The 12,862-nt window shown below is 37.5% G+C and overlaps 1 long non-coding RNA gene across 1 annotated transcript; it reads right to left on the reverse strand.

Annotated features, from left to right (window-relative positions):
* Positions 1-931: 931 nt before the first annotated feature.
* LOC110874620 lies at positions 932-11,832 on the reverse strand. Its single transcript, XR_002556091.1, has 3 exons — positions 11,697-11,832; positions 11,074-11,157; positions 932-1,056 (listed from the first exon to the last, which is right to left on the reverse strand). It is a non-coding gene; the product is annotated as an uncharacterized LOC110874620 (long non-coding RNA).
* Between the last annotated feature and the right edge of the window lie 1,030 nt (positions 11,833-12,862).

Consider the following 12,862-nt stretch of genomic DNA (forward strand, 5'->3'; position numbering starts at 1 on the left):
TTTCACATAGTTAAAGTGATTCTCGGGTATACTACCCCCCTAAATAACGAAGTTCTGCCTCGTTGTAAGTATCATAACCCCAGTTACGTATTAGATACGCTGCCTGATTGATCCAGGATTCCGTAACGGCTGTCGAGGTTCTGCCCGACGTAGTCGTTGGAATACCGTCTCGGGGAGGGGATTGCTAATGTAAATATTGGGTTATTATACTAACGCGTGTGCATTTGTGTATTTAATAGATAATCCTCAGGAAATCCTTAAAGGAAACCCTAAGACAGCAATGTGAGTAATCTCCTTTTTGTAAACTGTTTTTACAAAACCTTAAATATTTTACAATGTGATTAAGCAGTGATTGAGTCTTTGTAATTCTTCAATTATTTCCAGTATGTTGGGGTTTTGTATACAAAATGTGGAACACGTTACCATTGGACAAAGAGTTAGCCAATGGGTAATATGACCCACCAGTCAGGATTGACAATACTGAATGAGTAATTGTGTACATGTAAACATTGTAATCACTCTCAATACTGTTAAAAGATAAAACTCTTCTTGATTAAACTGGGATTCACTCACCAGTATTTCCCATTGGCAAAATGTTTTTAAACGCGTTTCAGGTAACAAAATGTGAAAGCCAACTAGAAGCCAGCTCGACAACACTGAAGGCTTGGAAAAGTGGTTATAAAAGTTACCTAAATAAAGAAGATGTTTTATTTCAATAAAATAGGGTCCATCCCTATTGTCGCAGCCCTCGTCCCCTAACAACCCGGGAACGGGCGGCCGCGGTCAGTTTCGGTGGTATCCGTGTGTTTATCATTTTGGCAGCGGAAATTACATCAGGACCGTAGTTAGGAAATATTTTATCAGAGTAAAATACCACACTTTCATAATATTAAACACGTGGGAAAAATCCTAAGTTTTAAGTACACACATTTTCATAGGGATAAACCCTATTTTATTAAATAAAAACATCTCTTTATTTTAGGTCATTTTATAGCCAATTTTCCAAGTCTTCAATGCTGTCCAGCTGGCTTCTATTTGGCTTTCACATTTTGTTACCTGAAACACGTTTAAAAACATTTTGTCAGTGGAAAATACTGGTGAGCGAATCCCAGTTTAATCAAGTAAAGTAAAACCATTGTATAGTATTGAGAGCGGTCGCGCAATTACATTTGTTTCCATCTACTTAATTACCTCCCACGGTACTGTCAACCCGACTTGTGGTCATGTTACCCCTCGCAAGGTAGTAACAAATTTTGTATACAAAACCCCAACATACCGACGATAATTGTAGAATACAAATACTCAATCACTGTTTAATATATTATTAATTGTGTGAGGTTTTGTAAAAGCAATTTGCAAAAAAAGAAGATTACTCACATTGCTGTCTTAGGTTTCCTTTAAGGGTTTCCTGGTGATTATCTATAAATTACACAAATGCACACGCGTTAGTATAATAACCCAATATTTACATTAGTAATACCCTCCCCGAGACGGCATTCCAACGACTACGTCGGGCAGAACCACGACAGCCGTTACGGAATCCTGGATCAATCGGGTAGCGTATCTAATGCGTAACCGAGGTTATGATACTTACAACGGGGCAAAACTTCGTTATTTAGGGGGGTATTATACCCGAGTATAGCTTATACTACAGAAAATTGAGAGAGAAAGTTGTTCGTATTGCGAGTTGGAACTGAATGCTCGACCTCTCTATATATAGTGCTGATCTCGGACTCCTTCGCGGCCCGCATAAGCCGAAGGATAGTCCTTCGCGGCCTGCGACGTAGGTCTGTAGGGCCTAGCTATGACTAGTCAACAACTGTAGCCTCCACACTTTGCACGACACGTGGCAGCACCGGGTGCAGCCCTGGTGACTGGCCGTCGCGCCCTGCGTAAGACGTAGCCAAAGGCTACGCGGCCCGCGAGCGACCCCATTTTCTGATTTTTATTTAAGTTTTAATTATATAGAGTATTTTGGGCTTGGTTTTCGCATACGGGGTATATATTGAGACATATAAGCATGGTTGCAAAAGTCGCTAGTCGCTCCCTAGTCGGATTCGGGAGTACTCGGGAAGTACTCGGCTTAGGCGGAGATTACTCGGGGAGTAATTGGCCTGGGAGAACAGTACTCGTGCCTCGGCAGCCTACCTTGTAGCGAGTAATCGGGGTGTACTTGGAGCCTAGGCGGGACTTTTACAACCATGCATATAAGGGTATTTTAAAATATATTAGGGTGTCGAAAATAATTTAAGAGGGTTGTTATATCTTCCCCACCTTGTTTTAGAGCTCGTCCTCGAGATCTACTGGAATAGGTGCAGGTATTTCCTTTCCATTTCTGATTCAAGCTCCCAAGTGTATTCTGGTCCTCTTTTGGAGTCCCATTTCACTTTGACCAGAACTAATCTCTTGTGCTTGAGGTTCTTAACTTTCCTGTCTTCAATCTGTAGAGGCCTCTCTACAAATTTTAGCTGCTCATTTACCTCTATATCTTTAAGAGGCACAACCAGTGACTCATCAGCTAAGCATTTCTTGAGATTAGACACATGAAATACATCATGTATTCCTGCCATTTCCCCTGGCAGTTGTAGCTGATAGGCTACCGGTCCTATTCTTCTAATAATCTTAAAAGGTCCAACATACCTAGGGCTTAGCTTTCCCTCTTTTGATGAATCTTACCACTCCTTTCCAAGGAGAGACTTTTAATAATACTTTGTCTCCTACTTGAAATTCCAACGGCTTTCGCCTGTTATCGGCATAACTCTTTTGTCGATCACGTGCTGCTTTCAGTCGTTCATTGACTTGAATGATTTTGTCAGTTGTTTCTTGCACTATTTCAGGTCCAGATAGTTGCTAACTGTTATTATAAGAAAATTCTATTAATGGTAAATGATCGTCCCAATTACCTCTGAAATCAATTACACAAGCTCTAAGCATGTCTTCCATTGTCTGAATTGTCCTTTCGCTTTGTCCATCCGTTTGAGGATGATAAGCTGTGCTTAGATTTAACTTGATTCCCATTGCCTTTTGGAAACTTGCCCAAAAATGGGAGGTAAAACGGCTATCTCTGTCAGAAACAATTGATAAAGGAATTCCATGTAATGAAACTATTTCATTTACATATAACTTAGTTAATTGTTCCATACTGAAAGTTTCTTTCGTTGGTAGGAAATGAGCTGACTTAGTTAGCCTGTCTACAATCACCTAGATTGTATCATTACCTTTCCTTGTTTTGGGTAATTTGGTAACAAAATCCATTGTTATCAATTCCCATTTCCATACGGGCATTTCTAACTGTTGCAATAAACCTGAGGGTTTTTGATGTTCAGCTTTAACTTGTGAACATGTTAAACACTTAGAAACATAAGCTTCTATATCCTTTTTCATTCCTATCCACCAAAAATTCTTTCTTAAATCCTGATGCATCTTATCACTTCCAGGATGCATCGTATATTTAGACTTATGGGCTTCCTCTAGTATAAGGTGGCGTAGGTTTCCCAATTTAGGTATCCACATCCTCTTCTTATGGAATCTCCAAATTCCATTTGTTCATTGTTCTAGTTCTTTAATCATTCCTTTTAACTTTTCAGTATCATCCTTGATTACTGATTCTTGTGCTTTTCTAATTTGCTCATTTAAATCTATCTACGGATTTAATTTAAGAGACCGTACTCTTTTTGGCTTTCCATGATACTTTCGACTTAAAGCATCAACCACTACATTTGCCTTTCCTGCATAATACTGGATATTACAATCATAATCACTAAGAATCTCCATCCAGCGTCTTTGTCTCATATTCAACTCCTTTTGCCCGAAAACATACCTTAAACTCTTATGGTCATTGAAAATAGTAAACTTACTACCGTAAAGGTAATGTCTCCAAATTTTTAGGGCAAAAATTATGGCTCCTAATTCTAGATCATGGGTTGAATAATTCTCTTCATGATTCTTAAGTTGTCTAGAGGCATAGGCTATAACCTTTTGGCGTTGCATTAATACACATCCATAACCTAATTTAGAAGCGTCACAATAGACTATAAAGTCTTCAGTTCCTTCTGGTAACGCTAGTATGGGTGTATTGGTTAATTTTTGCTTAAGGATTCTAAAGGCTTCTTCTTGTTTTGGTCCCCATTCAAACTTAACAGATTTACATGTTAGCTTAGTTAAGGGGATGGCTATTCTAGAAAAATCTTGAATAAATCTTCTATAATAACCGGCCAATCCTAAGAAATTTCTAACCTCGGTTGGCGACTTAGGGGTTTTCCATTTGGTAATCGCCTCGATCTTGGTGGGATCCACATGATTTCCTTCATGATTGACTAAATGTCCTAGAAATTGTACCTGTTCTAACCAAAACTTGCACTTCGAAAACTTTGCATAAAGCTTTTCTTTTCTTGATAAACTTAGAAGTGCGTGCAAATGCTTTGCATGTTCCTCTTTACTCTTGGAGTAAATGAGAATATCATCTATAAAGATACTTATGAATTTATCCAAATACGGCTTACATATTCGGTTCATCATGTCCATAAATGCAGTTGGGGCATTGGTTAAACCAAATGGCATGACCGTAAATTCATAATGGCCATACCTTGTTCTAAATGCGGTCTTAGGAATGTCCTCTTCCTGTACCTTTAATTGATGATATCCTGACCGTAAATCGATTTTAGAGAAAAATCGAGCTCCTTGCAATTGATCGAACAGATCATCGATTCTCGGTAATGGATACCGATTCTTAATCGTGACCTTGTTCAATTCACGGTAATCAATGCACATACGTATAGATCTGTCTTTCTTCTTAACGAATAAGATCGGTGCTCCCCATGGTGATGAACTTGGCTGTATGAATCATTTCTCCAACAATTCGTCTAAATGTTTCTTCAGTTCCTACATTTCTGCAGGTGCTAAACGGTAAGGTGCTTTAGCAATTGGCGCTGTTCCTGGTAGCAGATGGATTCTGAATTTAACTTCCCTGTCTGGCGGTATTCCTGGTAATTCTTCAGGAAATACATCTGAAAACTGAGACACTACTGGGATATCTTTCAGTTCTTTTCCTTTTGTGTTAGTGATTATGGAAATCAAATACGCTAATGATCCCTTTCTTATATAACTTGCTGTTTTCATCACAGAGATGAATTTCGTGGATCTAGATGGCTTATCTCCTTTAATTGTGATCTTTTCACCCTTTGGTGAATTTACTTGGATTGACTTTTGATCACATAAAATACTGGCTTTATTGGCTATTAACCAATCCATTCCTAATACAACATCAAATCCTGCCAAATTCATTGGGTAAAGGTTTGCAATAAACTTTTGATTTAAAGTTTCTATTCTTGCTTCCTGCAAGATTTCAGAAATCTTAATGGTTTCTCCATTTGCTGTCTCTACTAAGCATTCTTGTGGTAATTTAGTTAATGGTTGATGGAGAAGTTTGCAAAACGAAGTATTAATAAAACTTTGGTTCGCACCAGAGTCAAATAATACTTTAGCAAAAACATCATTAACTAAAAATGTATGCCCATGGCTGGAACTAGTTTCGGACAATTCGTTTTGATGTGACCTTTTTCTCCACAGTTGAAGCACATTCCATTATTAGGTTTCCTTCTGCAATCTTCTTCCTTGTGTCCTGGTATCTTGCAGAAATTGCAGTAAGTGGAGCATTTTCCCGAATGCTTTTTCTTACAAGCCTTGCAGTAGGGTGCAGAGGTAGAACCTACATTTTTCCCACGGTTGGAATTTCCATAACGAAATTCTTGAGTAAGCCTTTGAGCTAGGTTCCTTCTCTGGTCTTCTTCTCGTGTATGCACTAATTCATTAGTTAAGGTGTTTGCTGGTTCTACAGCTTCTTCTATGGTTTGAGGTCTAGCTGCCTTGACTACATGCCTAATCTCACTTATTAATCCGCAGATGTAACGGGAGATTAATACTGGTTCAGGTGATGCAAGGTTGGCACTATTCTAGCATATTCAAAGAATAATGTGGTATATCCCTTACTATCCATTCCAGTCATCCTAAGGTTTTAAGAACTTATTTGCTATCTGTTCTTTTTCATTGGGAGGGCATAATTTCCTTTCTACCAAGTTCTTAAATTCCTCCCATTCCATATTGTAAACCATGTCACTTCCCCTAGACTGGAGGATAGTGTTCCACCATTCTAAGGCTGAGTTTTTAAACAGATTGGAAGCAAACATTATCTTATCCTTGTCCGCACACTTGCTTATTTTTAAGACTGCCCCAGTCTTTTCTATCCAACGTAGAGCTGCAATGGCCTCTTCATTGCCCGAGAATTCCATTGGTTTACAGCGTTGGTGCATATGTCTGTTGACTTCGTCTTGTATCGAGTCTTGTATTAGATTAGAAAGATCAGGGCATGAAGTACGAGAAATTAAGGTTTTAGTGGATGCTGACCATTTCGCACAAAATGGAAAATGTTCATTTTGCACGAAATGGAACTGACCATTTCGTACGAAATGAAAAATCCATTTCGTGTGAAATCGTTTCGTGCAGAATGACTCGTCTATAAATACTTGTCCAATTCATTTCGTTTGTAACTTTCCGATTCTAGAGCCGAAGTGCTGCTGAAGTGTCTACTCGCTGTAAAAAGCTGTTATATCAATCAAAAAGACAATTTGAGTGTATATCAAGCTGTTTCAAAATCGATACGTTAGTTTCCGCCTCTCGTATTGACAAGAACTCTTCTGAACGACTCGTTTTGGTTGTGCAAACGATCCTACATACAAGACCAGAATTCTTTGTAAGAACAACCATAAGATATGGTTCTTCTTCTTTTGGTAATGGGCGCTTGAAGTATGGGTCCATTGTTTACGTTGTGTTCCGGTTCAGTGGGTCGTTTACTGCTATGGTTACTTTTATTATCCGCTTCCCTAACTGTTTTGATAATATATGGCATCGCATCTATTATCCCTTGTGCCACTATGTGTTGAATGGCACTGTTATCCACTTGGTTTCCATTTTTATCATTGTTCGGGTTGTCATTATTCGGGTTATTGTCATTCTGGTTTTCATTATTCTGGTTTTCCTGGTTCACTTCGTTGTCCATCTGAATTTTAAATCTCAAATTAATATTTAATACAATGAATCACACAACACGCATGTTGATCAAAAACGTCGAACATTGCGACTTACTCTTTCTTATATATAATATGCATCTAATACAAACAGATACTGAAATTTAAAATTACAATACTATTATGCGTCTATAACTATTGTTTGGATATGTATATATTTTTCAAATATACACACATATTATATATTATATTATTATTATTATTATTATTATTATTATTATTATTATTATTATTACTACCTCCACCATCACCTTCACTGATATGGGTTTATTCAGAACTCCATATTGCGCTCGTCGTACTTCCAGACGAGTCGCTCTCCGACCTGCCTCATTCTCTCGCTACTTTCTAAAATCTATTCTCCGAAAGTTCGGAGCTCTTGCACATTTTCTGCACTCATTGGGGATGCAGGTGCTGGGACTGGGTTTGGGAACTGGGGCATGGGTTCCTGGTACGGGTATGGATTCTCTAAAATTTCCCTAATGTATTCATCGTTATCATAGTAGGGATCTAGATGGTCCAAACCTGGGTAGGCTGCTAGATTTGGCATGGGTTCGTCTTCTGGTATTGGGTAGTGTTGCTGGTAATCCCTAAGTTCTTCTAACCACGAGTAGTAGTCTGGGTCTAAGGGATTGGGTGCTGGTATCCTAGGTATCTCCTCCGGGTTAAAATCATGCATTTGGATTTGGCATGGGTTCGTCTTCTGGTATTGGGTAGTGTTGCTGGTAATCCCTAAGTTCTTCTAACCACGAGTAGTAGTCTGGGTCTAAGGGATTGGGTGCTGGTATCCTAGGTATCTCCTCCGGGTTAAAATCATGCATTTGGATTTGGTTTTCTGGGTTGTTTTCTATTTCCATTGGCTGAGCGGGGAATAGTGGTACTGGTTGGGGTGCTATGAGTTGCTCCAGGTTAGGGTCGGCAGCTGTGGTTACTAGGATATGGAAGGCTAAACTCCTATTAAGCATATCCTGTGTGTGGGCATCTGTTTCTCTTTTAGCGGCTGTTAGGGCTCGATGTTGTTGTAACTTTTTTCATTCTTTTCCTACGTTCATGCGCTCCTCTACTGAACCATCCTCTCTTTTTAGGAGGGAATGACTCTTCAGACTGAGCCTTAAACACGAATATCCCATCTTCATTGTCAGCTGAACTCCCTGAGAGGGCAGGCTGTGAAGAGGTGCCTTCGCTCCTAGGTGAGCTAGACAACTGACGGTAGGCGTCGGAAGGTCATTGGTCGCTCATACTGTAAACTTACAAATAGTCAAATAACACACAACAATAAAATTCAAATATGCACGTAGTTCCATAGAAATTTCCTAACATTTTAAATAATATCTTGGTGTCAGCAGAACACTTCTGTGGCTGAATCAGTGGCTTAGCTCTGATACCACCTTCTGTCGCAACCCCCGTCCCCTAACTACCCGGGAACGGGCGGCCGCGGTCAGTTTCGGTGGTATCCATGTGTTTATCATTTTGACAGCGGAAATTACATCAGGACCGTAGTTAGGAAATATTTTATCAGAGTAAAATACCACACTTTCATAATATTAAACACGTGGGAAAAATCCCAAGTTTTAAGTACACACATTTTCATAGGAATAAACCCTATTTTATTAAATAAAAACATCTCTTTATTTTAGGTAACTTTATAGTCACTTTTCCAAGCATTCAGTGCTGTCCAGTTGGCTTCTATTTGGCTTTCACATTTTGTTACATGAAACGCGTTTAAAAACATTTTGTCAGTGGGAAATACTGGTGAGTGAATCCCAGTTTAATCAAGTTAAGTAAAACCATTGTACAGTATTGAGGGTGGTCGCGCAATTACATTTGTTTCCATCTACTTAATTACCACCCACGGTACTGTCAACCCGACTTGTGGTCATGTTACCCCTCGCAAGGTAGTAACAAATTTTGTATACAAAACCCCAACATACCGATGATAATTGTAGAATACAAATACTCAATCATCACTATTTAATATATTATTAATTGTATGAGGTTTTGTAAAAACAATTTGCAAAAAAGGAGATTACTCACATTGTTGTCTTAGGTTTCCTTTAAGGGTTTCCTGGTGATTATCTATAAATTACACAAATTCACACACGTTAGTATAATAACCCAATATTTACATTAGTAATACCCTCCCCGAGACGGCTTCCAACGACTACGTCGGGCAGAACCACGACAGTCGTTACGGAATCCTGGATAAATCGGGCAGCGTATCTAATACGTAACCGGGGTTATGATACTTACAACGGGGCAGAACTTCGTTATTTAGGGGGGTATTATACCCGAGTATAACTTATACTACAGAAAATTGAGAGAGAAAGTTGTTCGTGGTGCGAGTTGGAACTGAATGCTCGACCTCTCTATATATAGTGCTGATCTTGGACTCCTTCGCGGCCCGCGTAAGCCGAAGGATAGTCCTTCGCGGCCCGCGACGTAGGTCTGTAGGGCCTAGCTATGACTAGTCAACAACTGTAGCCTCGACACTTTGCACGACACGTGGCAGCACCGGGTGCAGCCCTGGTGACTGGCCGTCGCGCCTTGCGTAAGACGTAGCCAAAGGCTACGCGGCCCGCAAGCGACTCCATTTTCTGATTTTTATTTAATTTTTAATTATATAGAGTATTTTTGCTTGGTTTTCGCATATGGGGTATATATTGAGACATATAAGGGTATTTTAAAATATATTAGGGTATCGAAAATAATTTAGGAAGGTTGTTATACCTATAAATCAGTTTGTAATGAAAACTTGGGTTTTATCTCAATATAACTATTTATATAAAATGTGGTGTTTTACTCTGATAAAATATTTCCTAATTACGGTCCTGATGTAATTTCCTCTGCCAAATTGATAAACACCGATACCACCAAAACTTATTCTCGCGGCCGCCCGTTCCCGGGACAGATAGGGGGCGGGGGTTGCGACAAGTCGTTTCAATACCTTGCAAGTTCTTTTCACTAGTTACAGTAATACTTGCCTGTATAATAAGCTTACCTATAAGTATAACACTTAACAATAACAAACGTTAAATACTATGCTCAAATGGTGATAATTTGACCCGTTTGGTCTTTTAACCATTATTGGTTTATTCTTTAGACAACTACACAAGTCCTTATATTGTTTAAATCACTAACTTGTGATGTACTTGCGATTTTGGTTATTTGACCCGTTATGATATACGTCATAGGGTCTCTTTTTTTACAATCTTAGTTTAATCATTATGATACGATTTATTTGCATTTTTACTCGTTTGACACATTTTGGTTCGCGTCAGCAATGTTTATCACCAAAAACTCATTTTTACTTGTTCGACCCATTCGTTCGCGTCAAAAAGTCATATTTCGAAAGTTTATTAGTTTATCACCAAAAACTCATTTTTACTTGTTCGAACCATTTGGTTCACGTCTGAAAGCCATATTTCGAAAGTTTATAGGTTTATCACCAAAAACTAATTTTTACTTATTCGACCTATTCGGTTCATGTGTGAAAGTCATATTTCGAAAGTTATTGGTTTATCACCAAAAACTCATTTTTTACTTGTTCGACCCATTCGGTTCGCGTCAGAAAGCCATATTTTGAAAGTTTATTGGTTTATCACCAAAAACTCATTTTTACTTGTTCGACCCATTCGGTTCGCGTCAGAAAGTCATATTCGAAAGTTTATTGGTTTATCACCAAACACTCATTTTTTACTTGTTCAACCCATTCGGTTTGTGTTAGAAAGTCATATCTTCAATACTTATTATGTTAATCACCTAAATGTGATTACTAGCCCTTTTGCTCATTTGACCCATTATGGTTTACACCATAGGGTCGTATTTCTCAAATTCTTTATGTTAATTACCTAAATGTGATTACTTACCATTTTGTTCGTTTGACCCATTAAGGTTTACACCATAGGGTCTCGGCTTTAACAAATCATTGATTTTAACCGTCTACTTTTCATTTAAAAAGAAAGCTTCTAATCTAGGAGGTGTAAGTTTTACTTACCTTGTGTCCGATCATGTTTTCTCACGTCTTGACCCATTTGATTCATTCCTTTCCAAGCTTCCATCTAGATTGTCAAGAGTCAAACTATAATACAATATCCACAAGATGGTTAGAATAGTCATCATATACCATGACCATCCCTCTTATGGATCTTTGTAACATTTTTCTTATCCAATCCTTTTTATAGGTCAAAAGTCAAACTGTCAATTAACATTTACATCCACTAACAAGTTGAATAAAACCCATTTAGGTATTTTATCAAACACTTGGTGGGCATCATTTTAGGCCATTTTTTAACTAAATTTCTTAACCAATATCACCACATTTCTTTTAATTCAACAAGTTTATATACTTATTACATATATTTATAGTCATATCATGTTTCTAAACCAAATCTACATATCAATTTCATCATATTATCAAGACCCACTTTATGACATATATGAACACATACTTAAACCTCCAAATTGTTTAAGTATGTCACATTAAATCTCTGAATTGTTTAAGTATTTCACATGTACTAGCATGTATGGTGATCATAAACATCAAAACAACTTCAATTTCATCTTATCACAAAAAACCTATTTACACCAAAACTCATCATATTCAAATCCACTACATACCTTAGATTTAGATGGTGATGAAGGGTTGAAATCTTCAAACATGCAAGGAACTTACATGAATTTCACCTTGAATTTGTTGATTTTTCTGATTAAATGGTAAAGAGGATTTCTCTTCTTTATCTCTAGAACACCCCATACACACACACACCCTTATGTGTGTGTTTTATTTTTCTTACTCTAATATATTCCCATTTTCAAGAAGGTGCAATTCAGCCCCTCCATGTTTTGTTTGTTTATGACCCACATAAACTTCATTTATAAATAACAATATTAACTAGGTTAATATTCCTAGTTGTACACACACCTCATACCAATTGTCAAGTGCATGCGGTATTTCAATTTACTAAGTTCGAGGATGTTACAACCCGAGTTAGATTAAGTACCGGTAACCCGGGCCTTTTTACAACTTATCTTATAAAAACATTAATTCTCAAAGAAAGACATCCATTTATCTTTTATTTAACATGAGGTTTATTTAATTAGATCCTAACGTTTATCGGGTTAACTTTTATCACTAACGGTAATTTACCCGCTCATCCCAATTAACGTGGATTAATACCAAACCCGTTTTTGGGGTGTTACGTATCATAAGATTTGTAAAGCGATGTTGTTAAAGATGCGATAATGAAGAACAACTTTTTGTTAAAGATTGAGAACTATAAATGTGATATCATTCAGTGGAGGCGGGATTCTCAAGATTCAAATCGGTGGGGTTCGGACTCTTAAAAATTCAATATTTTACACTACGAAAAATTCAAAATTTTCGGTAAAATTAACACTATGAGCGAAAAAACGGTGGGAAGCTTTCAATGTTATTACTTACTTGAACCCTTATATATTTTCGCGTTTATGTGTTGTTATCTTTCACGATTTCTTTCTATATGTTGTAGAATGTTTGAGTTGTTATAAGAGTTATCGTTAAAAAATGATATATTCAAATCATCTTCTTCCGAAGTTCTTAGGGTCTGTTTGGTATAAGTTAATGGAATAAATGAGAGAATGGAATGAACAAAGTAATGGAATGGATAACGGTATGAAATGAATCATTCCATTCCATTGTGATGTTTGGTGACTCATATAGAAATAAAATAAATCATTACTTTTTACATTTTGATACACAAAAAAACGAAGTAATGAAATACAATTTATTAAAAACAAAAAAAATA

This window comes from Helianthus annuus, chromosome 9 (genome assembly GCF_002127325.2).
Source record: "Helianthus annuus cultivar XRQ/B chromosome 9, HanXRQr2.0-SUNRISE, whole genome shotgun sequence".
Classification (NCBI taxonomy): Eukaryota; Viridiplantae; Streptophyta; class Magnoliopsida; order Asterales; family Asteraceae; genus Helianthus; species Helianthus annuus.